At 41.7% G+C, this 23,411-nt stretch overlaps 1 pseudogene; it reads right to left on the bottom strand.

Annotated features, from left to right (window-relative positions):
* Nucleotides 1-11,160: 11,160 nt before the first annotated feature.
* Nucleotides 11,161-11,882, bottom strand: LOC118758281 (phagosome assembly factor 1-like; annotated as a pseudogene).
* Between the last annotated feature and the right edge of the window lie 11,529 nt (nt 11,883-23,411).

Genomic DNA, 23,411 nt, shown 5'->3' with positions numbered 1-23,411 from the left:
ATGTATCAACATGCTATAATGACAATATTATCGTCAATATTGTTTCTCAAAAATATTTTTTATAAATTAAAATGAAAAATGTGAATTTTTAATGTTGATTTTTCCTTCTCATTTTCTTTGTGTAGATCAAATGCTTCTGATTTACATGATTATCTTTTTGCCTAAAGAAAATATTTTAATATTTCCTGAGTAAGAGATCTGTGGGTGATGAAATTTGTCAGGACTTTTTAATGGGAAAGTATTTTTTTTTTTATCCTTGAAGGCTAATTTTGATGGAAACATTGCAGAGGGAAGGAGGAATATTTCTCATTCTCAAAAAATACTCAATATTCTAGCTGCTTGTGTAATTCCTTTTTTTTTTTTTTTTTTTGTTCTCCGTTGCTGGGCAAACTGGTCTGATGTTTTATTGAATAAACGTAATCACTTGCAGTGGGTTTGAATATTGGGATTTCTGAGCTTTCAGTTGAGATGCTGATTTTAGCAAGCTTGTCAAGTGATTCTTCATATTTAAAAATTTTTCCATGATACAGTTTTGTAGGCACAAACTTCATCCTTACACTCAAGTTCTGCTTTCTGGTTTTCCCCTCCAACATTTTCCCTGATATTTGCATAGTAGTATAGTCCTTTAATAACAGTTACAAGTTTAACTTTCTGCTCTTTAAATATATCATGACATGATAGGTATAGGCAAGGGTAGAACATTTTAGCATCATACTGTAAAGGGATATTTAATGTTTCCCTAAGTTCTCATGTAGCTTATCTTTCTCTTCTGGTAAGGAATTTATATTTTGTGGCTTTTTTCAGATGTAACTTCTCTCTTTTTCAAAAAGTTATTACCTGAAAGGCAGTGTGACAAAGAAAAGAAGACACAGAATAGAAAGAGACATTTTTATCCATGGTTAACTCTACAAATGCCTTTAAAAGCTGGGGCTGGGTCAAATAGAAGCTAGGAACTCCAACTGGATCTTTCACATGGGTGGTAAAAATCAAGCAGTTGAATCACCATCTATTGCCTCCTAGGTATATTAGCAGGAAAAGGCTCAAAGTAGCTTGAAATTCAAACCAGGCATTTTGGGTATCGCAAGGAGTGGTTTATTCTACTGTGCCATAATGCCTGCCCCTCAAAGCTTTCTTTTGGTTTTTGGTTTCTACAGTTTAAATATGCCATCCTTACATGTAAACTTTTGGGTATTTAATTCTGGTTAGTAGTCTATGAGTTTCTTGAATTGTAAGAATATTTGTCATTAAATTTGAAAGGTTCTCAGCTGTATTACCTGGAATAGTCTATCTTTTTTTACTTTTCTTTTCCTGGTATTCCAATTATGCATTTGCTCCATCTCTGAAAAATGTACCATGATTCTTGGATGTTCTTTTCTTTTCATTAATTGTCTGTTTATCTCTTTTGCATTTGATTTTGGCAAGTTTCTGTTCGCCTAGTTCGAATTTCATTGATTCTTTTCATAAGCTATGTTCACTTTATTAAGTCCATTAAAGACATTTAAAATTTCATTTATAGTGTTTTTATGTCTAGCATTCCTTTAATCCCTTTTTGGTGTTTTCCACAATATCTATTATGTGTTATTCTGTGTTGTTTATTCTTTCATAAATTCATCAGCATATTAATAAAAAGGAGTAATAAGACAAATACAAAATGTATGTCAAAGGAGTGCTTGATTGACTTTATTTTATGATACAGATCCACACTTTCTGGGATTTCCCCTTCCCTTTCCCCAACTCCCATCTTTTTTTTTTTTTATTAATTACATTGCATTATGTGACACAGTTTTATAGGTACTGGGATTCCTCTCACTTCTCTCCAAACCCTTCCCCATGGTGGATTCCTCCACCTTGTTGCATTACCACAGTTCAAGTTCAGTTGAGATTCTTTCGTTGCAAGCATATACCAAGCATAGAGTCCAGCATCTTATTGTCCAGATAAGTTCAACGGCTTCTTGGGGAGACCACCTCTGGTCTGAAAGTAGAGCTGGCAGAGTATCATCCCAATCAATTAAAAACCCCAGCATAACATCAGCAACAATTTATAACGTTATGGAATTAATTGACATAGTATTGAATAACGAACATGTTGAAAAAAAATGTAAGTTCTTAACCACATCCTGTGACTTCTTCATTGACATTTCAATTTTAGTTCATACACTACCTGGTTCTATATACCTTAAACTGGCTATAGATCGCTATTCAGCTGTCTCATGTCTATTTTCATTATAGTATTTAGCATTTTATAGCAATTAAGCATAATTTTGCTGAACCTGGCTTTTTTTTTTCGGGTAGTCTAGACTGGCTTATAACTCTAATAAAACATATGTCAACAGTTTAGGTGCGGAACAGTTTTAGGAGTTGTGTGCAGAGAAATCTTCAATACCCCAGTGAGGAGTAACTAATCTTTGTGTGCCACCTAGTAAGGTATAAGTGAATCGACGCTGACCGCTTCCTGTCTGATTCAAAGCTTTCCTTGATGTTCCCTATCTATTCTAGATTTTTTTGTTTGTTTTGAGGGCTTTCTGGAGTGATCCTGATGGTCATTGCCAGAGAGGGTGGGGACCCAAAGTTGGAACCAAGCTAGGACCAGAGAAAGCTCCCCTCCCTAATCCCGAAAGAAGTTTACTGTTCTTCTGTTTCTGCGAACTGCTCAGGGCTCCTGGCTGTTGTTCTGATGCCCTTGGATCCTGCGAGGAAGGATTTGGACTTCTTCCATCCCATGTAGTAGATCCAAGCGGGAGTGGATGACCTCAGAGTCCAACTTCCATCTTTACACTGATTTCCCCTATATTATTGTAGTAGCACAATCCTTCAAAAACATTCATAAATCCATCATTCTGCTATTTAAGTGTATCCTGACATTGTAAGTATGTAATTGTGTTTTTTTGTAAATAATTTTTAAAAAAATATTTATTTATTTTATTACGCAGTCAGATATACAGAGAGGAGAGACAGAGAGGAAGATCTTTCGTCCGATGATTCACTCCCCAAGTGAGCCGCAATGGCTGGTGCGCGCCGATCCGAAGCTGGGAACCAGGAACCTCTTCCGGGTCTCCCTCGAGGGTGCAGGGTCCCAATGCATTGGGTCGTCCTCGACTGCTTTCCCAGGCCACAAGCAGGGAGCTGGATGGGAAGTGGAGCTGCCGGGATTAGAACCGGCGCCCATATGGGATCCCGGGGTATCCAAGGTGAGGACTTTAGCCGCCAGGCCACGCTGCCGGGCCCTGTAATTGTGTTTTGGCATATGTTGTCCAACCTCCAACTATCCATCCTATGTCAACCATCGTGTAATCACTATTCTAAGTTATAACCAACATTTAAAAAAAAGATTTATTATTATTTTTTATTGGGAAGACAAATATGCTGAGAGAGACAGTGACAAAGAGCTTCCATCCACTAGTTCACTCTGCAATGGCCAGAGATGAGCTAATCCGAAAGCAGAAGACAGGAGCTTCTTCTGGATCTCCCACACGGATGCAGGGTCCCAAGGCTTTAGGCTGTCCTTGCTTGATTTCCCAGGCCACAAGCAGGAGCTGAATGGGAAGTGGAGCAGCCAAGATATGAATTGGTACCCATATAGAATACTGGTGCATGCAAGGCAAGGACATCAACTACTAGGCTACAACACTAGGCTCCCAACCTCCCCCCCCACAATGTCAATTATGAGAGAGGCATGTAGAATTTGTCTTTCTGTGTCTTGTCTTTTTTCCACATAATGATTTCTGATTTCATCCACTTAATTGCAGTTGGGGATGTCTTTTTCTTTGTCACTTGTGTAACTTGTCATACTCTTATTTCTGGGTCTCAGAAAGTCTATGGTGACATTCTGGGATAGCTGTTTGGTGCAACAGTTAAGATGCTGTATGGGGACACACCTGCAGCCCTTATGAGAGGGCCTGGGTTCAAGTTCTGGCATGGCTTCTCTCCCTAATTTCCTGCTGTTGCACACCTGGGTGATAGCAGGGCATAGCCAAAGTGGTTGGATGCTTTCACCAATTGGAGGTGATTGGGTAGAGTTTTGGGCACCTTCCTTTTACTGGTCCCAGTTCTGACTGTTGTAAAAATTTGGGAAATAAGCCAGTGGATGGAAGATCAATCTCTTTCCAAAACACTCCTTTTTAAAAACACTTCATATTTTTTATTATTGTTTATTTTTACTGCAAAGTCAAGATATACAGAGAGAAAGGGAGACAGAGATGCAAATCAAAATCATAAAATGATTCACTCCCCAAGAGACCGCAACAGCCAATGCTGTGCCGATCTGAAGCCAGGGGCCAGGAACTTCCTCCAGGTCTCCCACGTAGGTGCAGGGTCCCAAGGTTTCCAGCCAGTCCACAAGCAGGGAGCTGAATGGGAAGTGGAGTTGGCAAGATTAGAACTGGTGCTCATGTCAGATCCCAACACATTTTAGCTGCTAGGCTACTGCACCTGGCCCCAAGACACTCCTTAAAAATAAAATGAAAATAAACATGAAGTTTGATAAGGATCAAGTGAAGAAGTCACGGGTGCTATTGTGAGACAGTTAACATTTTGAATATGAAGTGTGATGCACAGTTGTGGCCATTTCTTTTCTAATTTCACCAATGAAGTGAATGAATGTCTTGTACTGTTCTGCAGTTGGGACAAAGTGTGTCTTCTGTGGTTATTGCTATAATTTCAAGTTTTCCTTTTCTTCTCTAGTCACCACTCCTAGGATTTTCTGTTGGTGCTTTCCACAGGTTGTATCATTTGGTCTCTGAAGGGAGGATATCTGATATGAATGAGAAGTTACAGATGTCTTCTGTTTAGTCCCTGAAAACATATCAATAAACCACAAAGAAGGTACCAGAAAACACTTCCATAATGTTAGATGCTTTCCCCTTATAAACAGGGCCACAACACCTGATGATGTAGTAAAGATGTGTATGTTGGTCCTCACTGGCTACTCCATAATTTATCCAGTCCTTCTGAAAGAAGTGAACTAACAACACATGTATCTCTTCATTTCTTATGGACAAGATTTTTTTATCATATAGTAAACCAGAATCTCATGTCAAAATGATATATTTATAATCTTGCTTATCTGGCATTTAGTTACTGAGTTCTTAGAAAGGATAAATTGTCATACAAATGATAATTTACAGTGTATTAAAGTATATAAATTATTTTCCATAGTGTTTCTAAATTGTTTTTATTATTTTGTAAATCTATTATTATGCAAATTAGAAAACAGCCATGGAGACACATTTGCCATTGACTTTATTAGAGAGCTTTAAAAATTTAATTTAATTTAAATTTTTTGAAAACAGTATCTACTACTATTATTTTTTTCATGATATGGTTTTACAGGTTTGAGGATTGTCCTCTCCCCCTCCCTTTCCCCTGTGCCTTTCCTACACTCTCTCTGTTTTTCCCCATATTATTACAATAGTGTGTCCTTCAGCAACAGCTATAAGTTCAACATTGTGTTGTTTAGTGTGTCATGGCATTGTTAGCATAGACAATGGTAGAAAGTCTAATCTTCTGTTCTTACAGTATATTTAACAGTTTCACTGGAAGCAGAGCAGAGATGCATCCTACAATGTATCTTCACATCCTGGTATGATATTCTCCATTATACAGTTCATTTATGAGAATATATGTACACGCTTGCTTGTGTATCCATTTATCTTGTACTTTGCACAGAGGTTACCTTATATCAGAGAAAACACGATATTTATCTTTTTGGGATTAACTTACTTCACTGAGTATAATGATATCCAGTTGGGACCATTTTGCTGCAAATGGTAGATTTTTAAATAAAAATGGTGGTTTTAATTTGCATTCTCCTAATAGCTAGGTTGCCAGAACATTTTCTCAGATATCTATTAGCCATTTAAAATGTGTTCTTTTGAAAAATGCTTGTTTATTTCTTTCATTCCTTTATCAACAGGGTTGTTTGGCTGTTGTTATTTGTTTTGCTGGCAGATTATATGTGTCCAGAAATCTATTCATTTCTTTTGGTCTTTTGATTTGTTGGCTTGTAATAGTTTCTGATTATTCCATGTGGATCTGAGGTATCTGTTGTTATATTTCTGCTTTTGTCTTTGATTTTGTTGATCTGTATCTTCTCCCTCCATTTTTTTTTTTTGTGATTCATTGGGCTAGTGGAAAAACTATTTTATTGGTTTTCCCAAAGAATCAGCTCTTCAATTAGTTGATTTTATGTACTGTTCTTTTTGTCTTTGTCTGGATTATTTCCCCCTTTATTTTTTGTTTATTTTCTTTACTGTTAATCTTGGGTGTATTTTGTTTGTTTGCCTAGCTCCTTCACACATATGCTTTGCCCACTTATCTGGTGCTTTTCTAGTTTCTTGAAATAGGCATTAGTTAAAATACATTTCCTATTAACATGCCTTGACTGTTTCCTACATATTTTAGTGTTGTTTAACGTCTTTATTTCTTGAAAGCAATTAAAACATTTTTTCTTTGATTTCTTCTATAACCCAGTGTTGATTTAGAAGTGTGTTGTTACATTTCTTCTGGGATATTTTAGATTATGTGCTTCTATGCAAAGTAGGAGAAAAATTGGCTTGGTATTTCTGAATGTTTGCATTTAATTTCACTCTCCTCTCAGGCAAATATTTTCCCTTACTTTTGAAGTGGCTTATGCACTTGTAGCACTGAGCCAAACTTATGAAGAAACAGGATCTTTAATATTAGCTCTGGAACACCATTCATTTTTGCTAAGTGCTGAGATCAATATTTCCTGTCACTACATTTGCTTTTGTGTTTTGTTTGTATTTGAAAATATACATATATCTAGCTTCCTGTGTTCTTGAAAATATGAACCTAAAGTTGCTACCAAGGAAAATCAACACGATCAAACAGCTCTGTAGAAATGAAGCATAATTTCATATGTTTACTTTGCAGGCACAACTTTCTCACTTTGTCACTCATCTGCATGCTGTTCACCAACCCTGCACTAGGTGTTTGCACCTAAGATTGTTCAAAACTTCAGTTTGTTCAAGGTTCAGTGTTGTTTTGAAATAGTGTTGCTTTCTTGAATCTATCAACGCCAGTTCTCATCACAACTGAACATCTATGTTTTATTAATGGCATCTTTTTCTTAAGAAGGGTAAAAGTGGAGTGATTTTAGCTCTCCAATTTTAAACTGTGCAAATTTGGCTTATTTAAAGAAGAAATGTTGTTAAGGGGCCTGCACATGGCATAGCAGGCTAGTACTCTGACTGCAGTGCTAAAGCTCCTTTTGGGCACTGCTTCATGTCCCCGCTGTTCCACTTCCAATATAGCTCTATGTTTATAGCCTGTGAAAGCACAGGAGGATGGTCCAATTCCTTGGGACCCTGCAACCACATGGATGACCTGTAAGATGCTCCTGGCTCCCAGCTTCAGCCTGGCCCATCTCTGGCCTTTGCTGCCATGTAGAGAGTGAATTATCAGATGGAGGCCCTCTCTTTGTCTCTTTTTGTTTACCTTCTTGCCATGAAGTCGGACAGAGGGGAGCCATAGCCATGGGAAGGAGTAACCAGAAGAACTGTAAGACTGGAAAATTAATGTTTTCTCAACATTGAATTGTGATTTTTGGAAACCTATCACTACAAACTTATTGAAGCAATTGATTTGTTTTTTTTTTTTTTTTTTTTTTTGAGATGTGCCATTGGAGATTGGGAAAATCAAGTAACTATAAAGTCAAATGAATGATTCGATGATTTTCCAAATGTGATAGGTTTTTCTTAAAGTTCTTTTGAGATATTAATGAAGAGCAAAAGTCCAAGTTCAGCATTCTGAAACCTAGGAAAGTAGTTTCAGAAACAAATGCATTTAATTAAACCATTTAGTATTTGAATGTCATGAGATCATTATCGAAGCTTTCAACTGAAGAATAAATACATAGAAAGCAATGTTTTGATACATAGGCCTGCTTTTCATTCTTGGAGACTGCTTAGTTTCTGACAAAATAAGAATTTGCCACTTTATTTTGGTAGATAATTACAAAACAATTTTCATTTTATTGTTTAGTAATTCATAGATGTTTGAATAAAAGCAGAGATCATGATATATGATGAATTAACAATCATGAAATGACATTGCTGTTAGTATTCAAAAACTGATTATGATTTTTGTCATATTGAAGTTTTTCCTTTAAAAGATTTATATATTTTTATTAGAAAGTCAGATTTACAGAGAGAGTGACCACAATGGCAGGAGCTGAGCGGAGCTGAAATCAGGAGCCTGGAGCTTCTTCTGTGTCTCCCATGTGAGTGCAGGGTCCCAAGGCTTTGGGCTGTCCTCTACTGCTTTCCCAGGCCACAAACAGGGTTCTGGAAAGCAAGAGAAGCCAGAATATGATCGGCGCTCATATAGCATTCCAGCACATGCAACATGAGGACTTTAGCGACTAGGCTACCATGCAAGGCCAGCATAAAGTTTTTAGTGATTAGGTTATAAATCAATCTCTTATTCTCTGGCTTCTGGGTTTTTAAATTAACTTCCAGAAGAAGGGGTAGGTACATTCAATGTCCCTGGACTTGCACATGACAAAGGTTGACTGTGGGTGCAGCATATTGTGGGTTACCTGAGGCCTCTTGTGAACTTGATTGCTGTTTTCTACAAATCAAGCTCTTTTTTGTTTTGATGAATAACAGGATTAATACACTCTTATCTGTAACAAGGCATGATATTGTCAGGAGATAAGATACCGTGGATATGGTGTCCAAAAACTATTCTAGCGAAATAAGCAGCATTTTATTTGCTAACTTTGAAAATGCTTTAACAGATATTTTTGGTAGACATATCTCCTTCCTGAAGCATATGGGAACAAATACCATATAATATTTAGATAGTACTGTGATTAAGAGGAAATTTCATCTGCTTATTTATATGGTAACATAAATAATAATGGGAAATGTCTTATGGAACCTTGTGCAGCTTTCAGTGAGCGATATTTGTTAGGCAATACCAAACTCTTCATGGCCATAAAAGCTAATAGTTACTTTTAAGAAACTAGAAATTGGGTCTGGCACTGTTACAATGAATGAAGCTGCTGAATACAATGCTGCTATTTCAGTTGGGTGTTGGCTTATGTCTTGGCTGTTCTACTTCCACAAAAGTTCCCAGTTAATGGCCTGGGAAAGGCAATGGAACATGGCTTAAGGAACTGAGTCTCTGCTATCCACATGGGAGACTTGGCAAAACTTGTGGCTCCTGAATACTACCTGGCCTAGGGATTGCCATTGCAACCATCTGGAGAGTGATCTCACGTTTTTTCTCCCTTTCTTTCTGTAACTTTCAGATAGATAGATAAATAAATAAATAAATAAATAAATAAATAAATAAATAAATAAATAAATTTCTTTAAAAACATTTCCATAGTTCGTGTGACTCAAGCCCATTGTAACAGTCCAGTTTGGCTGATGTGAAAAATCCAGTGGGATGTGGAGAATAATAGTGAACTCTGAGGAACTCAATACAATTATAACCTGAATTCATGCTGCTGGTCATGTTTGTAACAGAATCCAGTCTCTCAATTATGTATTAGAGCTGTCTGATGTATTCTTCATTATGATATCACATCTCAGCACTAAATTGGTTCACTTTGGGAAGGATACAATGAATGGTCTCATGCTCCCTTGTTAACTGTGATGCCACAATAGCGTGAGATTTAAAAATAAGGCCTACAAAAAATACTGTGTTTGTTAAATCACTCAATTGCTGATGCCATGTTAACTACCACAAATTATCTTTTCTCTCCCACACTAATACTTAGTTGCAGGGGTATTTCTGCTCACAGAGATGAGGGTTGATGGCCAAACAAATACAAGGGCTGGAGATCATTGGTCAAATTTTTGTGTGTTCTTTGGACTGGTAAACGAAGCTAATTGATAAAATGCAAGCTTATAACACACCCTGTGCAATAGATGACTTGCAGGCCGTTTATCAGGTTACAGGTGTACTAGTGTCCTTTATCCCACGTAGCTCAAGTGAACCATTTGAAAGAGAAGTACTGAAGACAGGATTGACCTCCTTATTTCAGGAGGCATCACAAAGTAAAAACTTAGAATAAACAGTTAAAGACACTGAAAATTCTGATGCTGAATATAAATTTTAAATTGGATATGACTAATTCTCTTCATGAATTTCATTGGAATTCATGGCAGCTGCTACTGAGATGGCAACTGCTTTGTAGAACCAAACATTGAAACATAACTTTGGGTTCATTTTTAATAACAAATTCATTTTAATTTTGATGATGTTTACAGAGCTGACAAGTAGGGATGCCCATGTGGACCACCAATTAGGGGAGAGAGGTCAAGGAATGGGGGAAGCGGAAGACACAACTGCTTCCAATCGCTCCTTTTCCTGCCTGTATCTGGGGAAAATGGAGCGAATGGGAGAGGGCCACCCCAGAAGACCAACACTTCAACACCTGGGAACGGGGGACAGCCATCTGATGTCTTCCCAAGGTCCCTTATGTGGAACATGTTCTGAGGGCAATGCTTCAGTGGTTTTGATAGTTCTGAAATGCTGTTCCTGTTGTGGCTGCAAGGTTGAGGAAATCCTTGCAAGGTCCATTAGCTGACCTAGTCCACAAAGGCAGGAGAGTCCAGTGGCCCAGAAACTTGCTGTCAAAGCTGGACTGGGAGAGCTGTCCAATTTGTTCTGCCCTTGCTGGTAGTAGACATTCTCTATAGGCCTCAATGAATTGGTTGTAATGTCCCCACATGCATCTCATCATGCTGTGTGCACTGCAACACCTTCTGTAGGAATCGAATATGCCCATTTCTGACACATTCACTTGACGGTCAAACCACAGACCTTATGATTGTCCTTATGTTTGGAGTTATGAGTCCAGCACTCCAGCTGGGGGTGGTGCCCAAAGAAACCTTACCAGAGGTGAACACAGACTTGACTGCAGTGTGTGCCAGCCAGTGTGGGTTCTGGAGCATTCTGTTACTACACATGCTGGTGGTTGCAGTTGCCTGGTCAGTTCTGTCGCTAGCCCCATTTCATATGCAAACCAATGGATGCTGTGGTGTATCCTAACCCTGCACACCACACACTTGGCCCTTACACACACGAGTGGGAACTTCAGACTAGTTGGAGCAAGTCCAGATAACCTGTATCAGATCCACATCCAGCTCCTGTTCCTGCGCATGCTGCTTTGTGCAGCAGAGTCTCTCAGTGTCCAGTGTAATTGATGTGGAGAACACACTTCTTCACTTTGCATGTGTTTGTGTTAAACAGACTGTCCATTCTTACTATAAAGTAGCTACAAAAGTGGTCATTGAACTTAGATGGAACTTGCTTATGATGGGAAGGAAATGGATTTTCATCTTGTCTCTAGATTTATTGAAAACTCTGTGTGGGTAGTCAGATATACTAAGAATATTTTGGCAGAAGTTATCAGAATTTACCAAACACTCAAATGCCTACATCGTGGAATCTTCTAATACACCCGGTCAACAACCTGAAGCAAGTATGCAAAGTCTTATGCCTGAGGGTCAGTTTTATCTTGAAGAACATCTACAGTTTCAGCCTGTTCATTGCCCCGGAAATAGCTCAGGGGCATCAGCCTTGGCATTTTGTAGGATATTTTCACTGTAGATGCATGTTTCTGTTACCGTTGCTCCCTAAGATATTTGCAGAGAAGCTAGGCTATAGGCAAAACTGGGCTTAAACTTGGGAGTCTCTGGGGAGTTTAATCGTAAAGAAAAATACAATCTTCTGAAGTTGAAGTGGAAGACTTGCTAAGTGTAATTGTACCTTGCAGGATGGCTTGTACCAAAAGACTATTCAATGTGCTCAATACATACATTTAAAAGACAGTGTGTAACACATGGTGATGAAGAAATGTAGAAAGAAACATCAATGTTGGAGAGAATGAAAATTAGCTCATCCATTGTATAAAACACTGTGGAATTTTAAAAAGCTACAAATACATGTTATATGACCTACCATCTCACAACTGAGTATATACCCAAAAGATCTGAACATATTGTATAAAAGTGATACCTGCACCATCATATTTATACTAGCATTGGTCACAATGGTCAAAATAGGAAATACATGAAAAATATGAAAATATGATTACTGTTGATAGCCTTTGCCTATATTTCCACTTAACTCTGAAATTTTTACTTTTCACTTGCTGAACTTTTCATTTGGTGGTGCATTAAGACTTTGACTATAATGTAAATTTAAAATCTTATTCCAAAAACCAGAATTGAAGAAAATAAATAAGGAGGAAAAGGAAGAAAGAAAGTGAACAACAAAGAAAGGAAGGAAAGCAAAGGAAGAGGGAGGCAAGAAAGGAAGTATCTTTATAACGTTAGATTTTATCTATGAAGTATGTTGATTCTGTTCTGTTCATGTTATCACATTGACATGAAAATTTGTGAGGATCATGTTTTAGTAATTATGATGCATTTTCGGTGATCTTGTAAGTCTAATGTATTAATAAATTTCTAAATAAACAAACAACTATTACTTCTAGCAAATGAAGCTTCTGTCCTAGTTCTGGGAATATACCCACAGAACATGAAGTCAACATATGAAACTGATACTCACAATTTTATGCTAATTTCAGGTCTATTGACAATAGTGAAGACATTCATCAGTAGATTCATGTCAAAATAAAATTTGGATTGCATGTGCAATAGAATCCCATTCAATAATAAAAAGAATGGAGTACTGATATTTGCAACAAAATGATTGAAATTGGAGATTATTATAAATCAGACACAGAACAACAAATACCATGTGTTTTCTTTCCTAAGTGACTGTCTCTCTCTTTCTCTCCCTAATATTAAAAAACGCTGTCTTTACCAAATAACATTCATTACATAATAACATATCCTTCTTTAATAACTATATGATCTTGCTCATGACTCTCACATTATATAATAATAATATATTGGTTCGGGCCTTGGGTTTGGGGGCAAGTGCCGCTCCCCACAGTGTGGCGGCTGTGGGGGGTGCCCCTGCCAGGTCGGACCCAATGCTGGGGGCTCACACCAAACACACTGCCACAAGGCAGTGAACAAGTCCTCGGCCTCACCCAGGACCCAAGAGAGCTCTTTCCTCAGGGTAAGTGCGCTATGAGGGAACTTGGGAACTGGGTAAAAATTCCTAGCTCCGCCCAGCTGCTAATATCTTGCAGCTAGGTGAGTTTGGGAGGGGTTCGGGCCTTGGGTTCGGGTGCAAGTGCCGCTCCTCACAGTGTGGCGGCTGCGAAGGGTGCTCCTGCCAGGTCGGACCCAATGCTGGGGGCTCACACCAAAGACACTGCCGCAAGGCAGTGAACGAGTCCTCGGCCTCACCTAAGGTGGCCAGTGCACCATGTGGTGCCAGGCTCTGCCTGCTGGCCGCCCGGTGGCCTGCTCTGGGGTTTTGTAAGATATGTTTGCTGCCTGGGGACACCCATGAGTAAGTCCAATTTTAGTGTAGGTGAGTAGTGAATCTTGGGTGATTCCCAGTGACAGGGTCATGGAAGTTTTAGGCATGCGTGGGGACTGAGACCTGGTAGTTTGGAGGGAAGTACCCAGGAGACAATTACGGTTAGTCAGATACACCAACCCAATTCGGAATACAGAAATGGCCTGTTTGCCTAGAACATCACTGATTGTCACACACCAGCCCACACCAATACTATGGATGGGGGCCTCTTTGGCAGTGATGGGTACCATTACCCAACTGTTTGGTGGAGTGGTGGAATGGTCACATTTGGCAGGGTCAAGACTGTATCCAGCACGCAAGAGAACTTGGTCTGGGGGTAGACTCTATGGGGTTGTGTGGGCCCAACCCTGTGGAAGTACAAGTTCCCCTAGTTGGACACCCTAACAGGGTTGAGGTTCCCACCAAGGGGTGCGTGTGCTGGAATGGGGGCTGCATTCTATCTAGGAAACAGTTGCAGTCACCCGAGGCACTTGTGTGGGCTGGGATTGGATGCACCAGGCCAGTTCAGACCCCAACACCATCTGGTGTCATGGAGAACCAGGGTAGATGTGGGACTGACTAGGCTGGGTCTCAACCCCCTACTGAGCCATGTGTGAGTTGTATGTGGGTATAGACGAGCCATAGCTGGGCTGAAACATCCAACAACAAGAACCAGAATGGAGTGAAAGCCAGCCAGGAAAAGCCACTGTTCCTGCTAGGACAGGAGGTGAACAGAGTAGGGTTGGCTCAAGGACCCCCTGGTATGCGCAAAATCTGGCATTGGGAGGGGTTCTGGTGGAGGAGCCTGGGCAACTCCTCTGGCAGGACACAGTCCCTGCAGGTAAGTGCAAGAAGCATGATAGGAAACAGCCCAGAATAGGCCATGGAAAGTTTCCCACTGGCACACATTCAGCATGGGTCAGGAGCAGACCAGGCTGAATCAGTTCATGTCATCCACTGGCAAATCCGATCACCAGAACAGAGTGTGGGATGAGCCGGGTTTGGTTGCGACAAAACAAGTATACATTATGGAATGCCAGGGTGAGGTTGCCTGTACTGGATATGAATGCAGCACCCAAGAAGCACACGTGAGATCCAGGAAGGGAGGGGGCAGAGCCGGCAGGGGGATTAAGGGGCTGGTCCCCTCGCCAGACAGCTACTCCCACTGGAGAGCGTGGGCTGGGATGGGAACAGACCAGACTAAGCGAGGCTACAACACCTGTGCGCTGCATGTGGACTAGATCAGGGAAAAGCCAGGCTGGGCTGATTTTTCCTGTGGGTGCAAGCATAAATTAGAGTGGGTGAGGGATGTTTGGGCTTAGCCGCAGCATCAGCTGGCAGAAGCTGGCACTGGGGACTAATTCTGTCAAGTCAAACCACAGAACCACCTAAAGAGTGCATAAACTGGGACTGAGAGAGACCTGGGAGAAAGTGGGTTCCCCCTTCCTGGGTCACTAGTCCTGTGGGAGGGCATGAAAATTAGGACAGGGGCTGGGGTGGCTAGACAGAGAGGCACTCAACAACATTCGAGAGGGCTGGATGGTTGAGTTGGTTAGATGGAACTAAGCTTTAATACCCATTGACAAGTACAAGAGCTCGATGGGATGGGGGACAGACTAGTCTTCTGCTACACATACTGGCAAACCAGGGTAGGGGGTGGGCCTGGTGGGGGTTATTGTGGGTCGCCCCGACTAGGTTGCAGCTCCCACTGGTTGATGTAAGGGCCGAGTATGTGCTGGGCGGAACCAGGTTGGACTGCAACACCCATTGGTTCCAGTGGAAGTCGGGACTGAAAACAGAACCAACCCAGCAATTGAAACCACCAGCTGATCAGGGTGATGGACTGTGCCTGGCCCTGTGCTTGCTAGAACATACAAGAATCTGGTCTGGGAATACCTCAAGGTTTCTTTGGAGATCTCCCCAATCGAACTGCTGGACTCAGAACTCTAACCAAGAAAAGACAGAAGACAGAACAGGTCAATCATTCATCTCAGCTATATGTTGGCAGCGAAATATGAGGCAAATGGAGACTTTATGATGGACCATATCAATCAGTGGACGACCTCATTGAGCGAAACTGGCAGCGATTCATAACTGGAGAACTATTAAAACCACTTGAGCAAATATCTCAGAGCATGCCCCACATCCGGGACTTGGGGTGGGCAGGAAACTGGGTGGGGCTTCTCCCTCAATATCCCCCTTTACCTCAGATACATGATGAAAACAATATGGACATAATAGTATTACCCACTTCCCTATACCCCCTGAACCTTTTTTTTTAACCGCAATTAACTATGTAAAGATTGTCAACAACAATACAATAAAATTAAAAAAAGAAAAAAAATAATATATTAACTTCTTAAAAATATATGTATGTATACATGCTTGGTGTTTGCATATAAAGTGAATTTAGCAAAGTGCTAAATATTGCTAAGTCTAAACTGAAATATTTTATTATTCTCTATTATTTGCAGAGTTTCAACATAAAAATACAAAAAATAATAGACTAGAAAATGATTAAACATGTATATGTACATAAATATTTTAATGCTTAATACATGATCCCCAACTAAAGCTTTTCTGTATGTGAACTGGAGGATAAAGTCATCACAGGTGAGACTAGTATGGCAGGTCTAAAGTTTAAAATAGATTTTAGATTTTTTTTGCGTGTATGTGAACTCCAAATAAAGAAAGGAAATAAAGAGGTGAGGATTTGAGACTTTAAATTGAAAAGAGATATCAGAGGCCTGCTGTGATAATAGTAATCCCAGAAAAAGTAGTGCTATAGTTATGATATCAGTATTTAGACAGATCCTATTTCAAGCCAGGTCCTTTTCTTCATATCTTTGTGATCTTGGGTTAATTGATATTTCCATATCTTTTTTCTAATGATGATATTGGCAGAAACTAACTGAGGCTTTTAGGAACTTAGTTACATAATAAGTGTTGGCTTTCTATTGTTGCATAACAAATACCACAGAAAATATCAGTTCAAAATCCTAACTGTATAATATGTCAGTCCTATAGGTCAGAGATATAGTTTGACTAGGCTTGATTCAAGTTATCAGCAGGAATATGTTCCTTTTGGAGACTATAGGAATCAATTTTCAAGATTATTGGGGTGTCTGATAACGTTTGAACGTATGACTGATGTCCTCATTTCCCTGACATACAATCTCCTGCATTGTCAGTCACTGATGGCTTGTTGAATCATTATTTTTCCATCACTCTAACCATCCTTCCTTGCCTCTTTTTTCCCTGAATCCATTTTGATTTTCTATAAAATCCAAAACAATTTTTTAATTTTAAGAGCATTGAATAGAACCTTAATTTAACCTCTAAATCCATTTTGTCTAAGTGAGACAATACATGTACAATAGTGGGAAAGAGGGCATAGGATTTGATAGGGGGATTGTGATTCTGCTTGTCATCTAATTCACTGTTTCATGCAGATATTACTAAATGCCTGTATTCATTACTTTATTTTAGGCAAAAAGGTACATATTTTTGATTTACTTCAGCTTGTTTTTTTTTTTCCAGAACTGGCCATGGCGGAAAGCAGGAGAAATTCCTCTTTGGCAAATCTCCACTTCTCTTCCACCTGAATTAAGGATTGTGGTACCAACAGAAGGGAATCCAGAGGTGTGGGGGGCAGCAAACAAGCTGAGACAATAGTGGTGAGGACAATATTCCACAATATTTCATTGCTTTATCACAAAATATAAGGAAGACTAAACAGTACTGAAATGAATTTGTGTTGTCAGTCAGGTTTAGGAATTTCATTTGTTCTTTTTTTAATTTTTTAATTTTTTTAACATTTTATTATTATTGCTATCATTTTATGATACAGTTCCATATTCCCTTATCCCCTCCCCAATTCCCTCCCCCCCACCTAGTTCCTCTATATCATTACTAATATATAGTTGTTCACACACAGTCATATGTCCATCATTGCGGGCATGGACAATGGCAGAGAGTCCAGAATCCTATTGTCAAGATATACTAGACAGTTTTATCGTAAGTTCATCTTTGTCTGGAAACAGAAATGCATACCACACTGCATCCTCACATCTGGATGTCAGTCTACATTTCACAGCTACTGTACATCCCCTTAAATGAAAAGTCATGATACAAAATCAACAATAGAGAGAAAAATAGAAATTTATACTGCCATGAAGTTAAATGACATGTTACTAGGTATGACAATCTCCATTACACAACTACTGTACATCCCCTTAAATGAAAAGTCATGATACAAAATCAACAATAGAGAGAAAAATAGAAATTTATACTGCCATGAAGTTAAATGACATGTTACTAGGTATGACAATCTCCATTACACAACTACTGTACATCCCTTTAAATGAAAAGTCATGGAACAAAATCAACAATAGAAAGAAAAAAGAAATTTACAATGCCATGAAGTTAAATGACATGTTACTAGATATGACAGTCTCCATTACACAGCTACTATACATCCTGTTAAATGAAGAGCCACAAAACAAAATCAACATTCGGGAGAAAAAAGAAATTAACAACACCAAGAAATTAAATATCATGCTACTAAATGACCAATGTATAGTTGAAGAAATGAAATTTTCCTTTATTATTTCTTTCAATACATTTGCAAACTCAGCTTCTCTTTCTGCACCTTCTGGGACTCACATAACTCTTATATTTGGCCTCTTCATAGTGTCTGCACCATTGTCTCTGCAACCTTTCTCCCACTTCCAGTTGGAGCAGGTCATGGGATTAGAGACACCAGGTGTCCTATATGATTGGGTTGTTGGTGGCGCTGATCTTGTTGGAACTTGTTGGACGTTAGGTCTGGGTGCCACATGGACCTATTTTGACCCGTATGATTTCACAGTCGGTATTATTTTCCTGTGCGACCAGTGCAATCTGCTGATGTCAGCGCGTTCTCGCGAGCTCAGCACATGCGCAGTTCACTGTTGTTCCCTGCAGTCCCAAAGTTATTGCCACAGTGCGCAAAATGGCACCTGACATACCACCAATACAGTTTTGATCTGCTGTCTGTCAGGTCTGAAGATTGCCCAGACCTGCCCCAGGTGGAACCCATAGAATGCCACGTCGTTGCAGTTCACTGAGTCAGAAATGAGTTCACTCCCAGCTCAGCGCATGCTCAGTCCTTTCTCTTGCCCTTCCAAATTCGACTCTAGGGGGCTGACTGGGCTGTGAAATCCACCCTGTTCTTGCACTGTCCGACTGGGATCTGCTGCTCTGTCTCTGCTCCTGGTCAAATCAAACGGACCAGCAGGACGGGCAGTTCTTTGTCTGGGCTCACCTCCTGAGCTCCCAGTGAAAGTCCCTTCCCACCTGGTTGCTGGTGGAGTTCCAGCTGTTGGTGGAGTTCAGATCGCCATGCTGGAGTATCAGTCACTGCAACACCACATTGCTGTGCCCGCTACTTTCCTGTGTCTGTCAGTCTCCTGGTACCCCTCTGCTGTTGTTCTGTCCTTTCCTATTTTCTGGAATATGTCCTCTCTGCTTCATCCTGATTAACTGTTTTTCCACCAGTTCATATGAGTCCTCACCCTATCCTGGCCTCTTGATTCTCCCCTCATTTGTTCTTGATTGCATTCCTATCTATGTCCCCTCTTCCCCATACACCTGACACAAAGGGGCAAGGAGTGATGTGGATGACATGCAGTCGCAGCTTGAACAGATAAGGGCATGCTGCTTGCCAAATTAGGTGTATAAATTTTAATTGCCATGGAAAATAATTGAGTCATTATTCTACACTTCCTATCCTAAACTTGGTATTATCTTTTTTTTATTCATTAATTACATTGTATTATGTGACGCAGTTTCATAGGTGCTGGGATTCTCGCCACCCCCTTCCCACACCCTCCCCCCATGGTGGATTACTCCACCTTGTTGCATAACCACAGTCCAAGTTCAGTTGAGATTCCCTCTTTGCAAGCATATACTAGAGTCCAGCATCTTATAGTCCAGTCAAGCGAGACCTGTGTCGCCGCGCTCTCCCCCCTCCCAGCTTCCACCCCCAGGGGCGCGCCGGTGTTTGGGGGGCCAGGCCACCCCTCCCACGGTGCGACCGCTGTCCCAGCCCCCTGCCCTCCCTTCACGGAAGGGGTTGCGGGCTGGGGCGGACTGTCCCCAGTGTGCCCCGGGCGGGTCGCGCCGTCGGGGGGGGGGTGGTTCTCAGGTCATGCGAGGGTATTATTTTTTATTTTCTGCCAATTTTATGGATATGAAGTATTTTTAATTTTTAATTTTTATGAGAAAATAGAGTATTCAAAATGTTGTAATACCCCATTCATTTTTCAAATTTGATCCTCTGTATAAGATTTGTTTTTGTCTAATTAGTAAAACTTTCTCATATATATAATTGAATTATACAGACACAAAGAATTCTTTTTGTAAGACCTTTATGCATTCAGTTCAAAATTTTTTAAAATTTCAAGCTTGTAAATCCTATCACTAGAAAAGTGAATTCTTTCATATCCTTTATGCAAATCACATTTTTAGATATTTTGCCCAAATTCATTTTTCATTTTTGCTAATTTCTTACTTTTTCATACATGTAAAATATTTAAGACTATGATATTGGGCCAGACATGGTAATCAGTGGCTAAAGTCCTTACTTTGCATGCACTGGGATCCCATATGAGCATGGGTTCATATTCTGGCTGCTCCATTTTCCTTCCAGCTCTGTGGCCAGGAAAAGCAATAGAGGATGGCCCCAAGCCTTCGAACTCTACATCCACATGGGAGACCTGGAGGAAGTGCCTGGCTTCTGGCTTTAGATCCACTTAGCTCCATTGCAGCCCCTTGGGAAATGTACCAATAGATGGAAGATCTTTCTCTCTGTCTCTCCTTCTACTGTAAATGTGGGTGCAGTCCTCGAGCTGTCCGGTGGCACACTCCAGGAACTTTTGCTTCAGAGTTTGCAGGGAGACTGGGGGAATCACACAGGTGAGGGAGAGCAGTGACCTGTGGATTCATGCCCAGGTGAGGAATTACTGCTGAGGGACATCCCTGGAAAAAAGTCACCATAAATGAAGGTAAGGAATGATTGCTGAAGTATTCCAAAAGGCAAGTCCATTGTACTTGCAGGTAAGCAGGAGGACTGAGGCCTGGTGGTTTGAAGGGGAGAGACAATACCTTTATGATGGGTCAGACTGATGCTCTGGACCATGTGGGAGTTCGGAGTTGGGCTTCTTAGCGTGGAACATTACTGACCACCACACACAAGCCAACACAAATGCTAGGACCAGGGGCCTGTCTGGCAGGGCTAGATCCCAGTACATGACAGTGAGTGTTAGAACAGTGGATAGGTCACATTATGCTGATCCATGACATCAACCAACATGCAAGAGAACCAGGTCCAGCAGTAGGTTCTGTAGATTTCTTGACCCAACCCTATGGAAATACAAGTCCTATTGTGCAGCTTAAGAGTTGGGGTGGTAGGATCTGAGCTGGGTGTGACCATGGAATATGCCAACACTCACAGGTACTAGGGCTGGGAAAAGGCTAGGCAGGTACAGGCTGCAACTCTGCATGTGCACCCCTACCAGGGTGTGGCACTCCTAGGTTATATCACCTACCAGCTCATATAAAGGCTAGGCTGGAGGGGGCAAGGCATGCATGGTGGTGGTTGGCACCATTGGCATGCATGAGATCTAGGTCTGGGAGTGAACCAGGTGGGGGAACCTGGGCAGCTCCCCCATTGGGTCATAACTTTTGCTGGCAAGCACATGGTCCAGGCCTGGGTGTTGGGCAGGCTGGGCAAGGCAGCTCTATTCATCAGTAAGCATTCGGGCTGGTTTTGGAAGGGGGTTAACTGGGCAAGGCCAAGCAGACCTTAGCCTGCTGGCAAGGGCGAAAACCAGGTTGGAGTACAGATCATTTTCTGCTAGTCTATCATACCTTCCAGTTTGCAAGAGCCAGGGGAGAGAACAAACTGAGCAGGCCCAGGTTGCAGCGTCCACCAGCGAGAGTTGGGACAGGAGCTGGCCGGGTCAGGCCAGACTATAGCATCCAAAGGCAAAGGTCAAGACAAGTGGGAGGCTATGCCAAGCTAGGTCGGAGTAACCACTGGCATGTGCAAGATCTGTGGCTGGGAACAGGCCTGGTTGGGGAGCTAAGCAGACACCCTGACTAGCTTGTTTGTTCCCACTGGTGAGCACGAGAACCAGGGTTGGAGCTGTGGTCTGGACTGGACATGGCTAGAGTATCCTTTGACATGCGTATGGACTGGGTCTGGATTGTGCCAGATTGGGCTGGACTCCAACACCCACTGGAGCTTGTGAGAACGAGGGTGGGTGTATGATGGGCTGGGCTAGGTTTCTGTCCCTACTGAACCATTTATGTGCTATGTCTGGGTATGGACTAGGCTTTACTGGATTGTAGCACTCAACAGTAAAAACCGGAAAGGACAGGGGGTGGTCAGGAAAGGTCATTGTTCCTGCTAGGATGGAAGATGAACTAAGAAAGGCTGGCCCATGGATCCACCATTGTGCAGGAGATCTGCCATTGGGAGAAGTCCTGATGAGGAGCTTGGCAACTCCTCTATTGGGACACAGTCCCTACAGGTAAGCGCAAGAACCAAAACAGGGAGCATCCCAGACCAGGCCAGGGAATGGTACCCAGCAGCACACATTTGGTTCAGATCTGGGGTGAGCCAGGCTACGCCAGTTCATACCACCCACTGGCAAATCTAACAAGCAGAATGGTGTGTGGGTCGGGCCAGTCGGGCTGCAATACCAGCCAGCTTATATTAGAGCTAGGACTGGAGGCTGCCTGGGCTGGACTGGGTTAGGCTGTAACACCCTCCCCCCCCCATCATTGTGAGCTGGAACTTGGGACAGTCCACTAGCAAATGCCAAGGTGAGTTGGGCCATGTTAGAAAGAGCGATAGCACTCAACCAGCACATGTGAGACCCAGGGGGTAGGGAATGAACATAGTAGGGGGGCTTCATAGGTCTCTCCTGCTGAACCACCACTCCCACTGGTGAGTATGAGAGCTGGGATTGGGGGCAGACCAGGTTGGGCAGGGTTACAATACCAGTTGGCCTCATGTGAGCTGGGGTAGGGGAAAGCCAGACAGGGTTGACTGTTCCTATTGGTGCATGAATAAGCAGAGTGGGTATGGATTGGTTGATATTTGCTGGACTGTAGCACCCAACAGCATCAGCTGCTAGAGGCTGGCATGGGGGGCAAATTAAGTTAAACTGAAGAATCACTTAGGTAACGCAAGATCCAGGAGTGAGAGTGGGCCCGGTAGGGAAATAGTGGCACCTCCCTTTAGAGCTGTCACTTCTGCTGGTGAACCTGAGAACCAGAGCTGGGGCAGGCATGGCTAGACAGAGTGGCACTCGCTGGCAGGTGTGTGGGCTGGATGGTGGGGCTGGTTGGGTTGAACTAGGCTTCAATGCCCATTGACATGTATGAAAACTGAATGAAATGTGTGATGAACTGGACCAGTTTGCTGTACAATGGGCAAGCATGGAGCCAGGGCAGGTGGCAGGCATGGTGGGGGTTATTGGCAGTTTCCCCAACTAGGCTGCAGCTCCCACTGTTTTATGTGGTTAAGTGTGTGGTGGGTGGTTCCGCACAGGGCTGCAGCACTCACTGGTTTGTGCAGAGGACAGGGCTGAAGACAGAACTGACTTAACAATCACAACTACCAGTATGTGCGTAAGCTGACTGGGGCAACAGACTGTGCCAGACTCTGTATCAGCAAGCACACAAAAGAATCAGGTTTGGTATCGTCTCAGATGAGGTTTCTTTGGTGTTCCCCCAACAGAACCACTAGACTCAGAAATTCATCCATGGAGAAAATTGCATGGTCCATGGTCTGACCATGGAATGTTTTTGTCAGAGCTGGTCCTTCTCAGTGGCTTAGACAAAACAGTGCATAGCATGGCCAGATGCACATGGAGGATACGACAGTACGTAAGAATCTGCAGGGCACACCTGGTACCACAACAGAGGATGGAAGACAGAACAAA

This window comes from Ochotona princeps, chromosome 1 (assembly GCF_030435755.1).
Source record: "Ochotona princeps isolate mOchPri1 chromosome 1, mOchPri1.hap1, whole genome shotgun sequence".
In the NCBI taxonomy this organism is placed as follows: domain Eukaryota; kingdom Metazoa; phylum Chordata; class Mammalia; order Lagomorpha; family Ochotonidae; genus Ochotona; species Ochotona princeps.
Note: the sequence above shows the minus strand (reverse complement) of the source record. Positions and strands in the feature narration are given on the sequence as shown.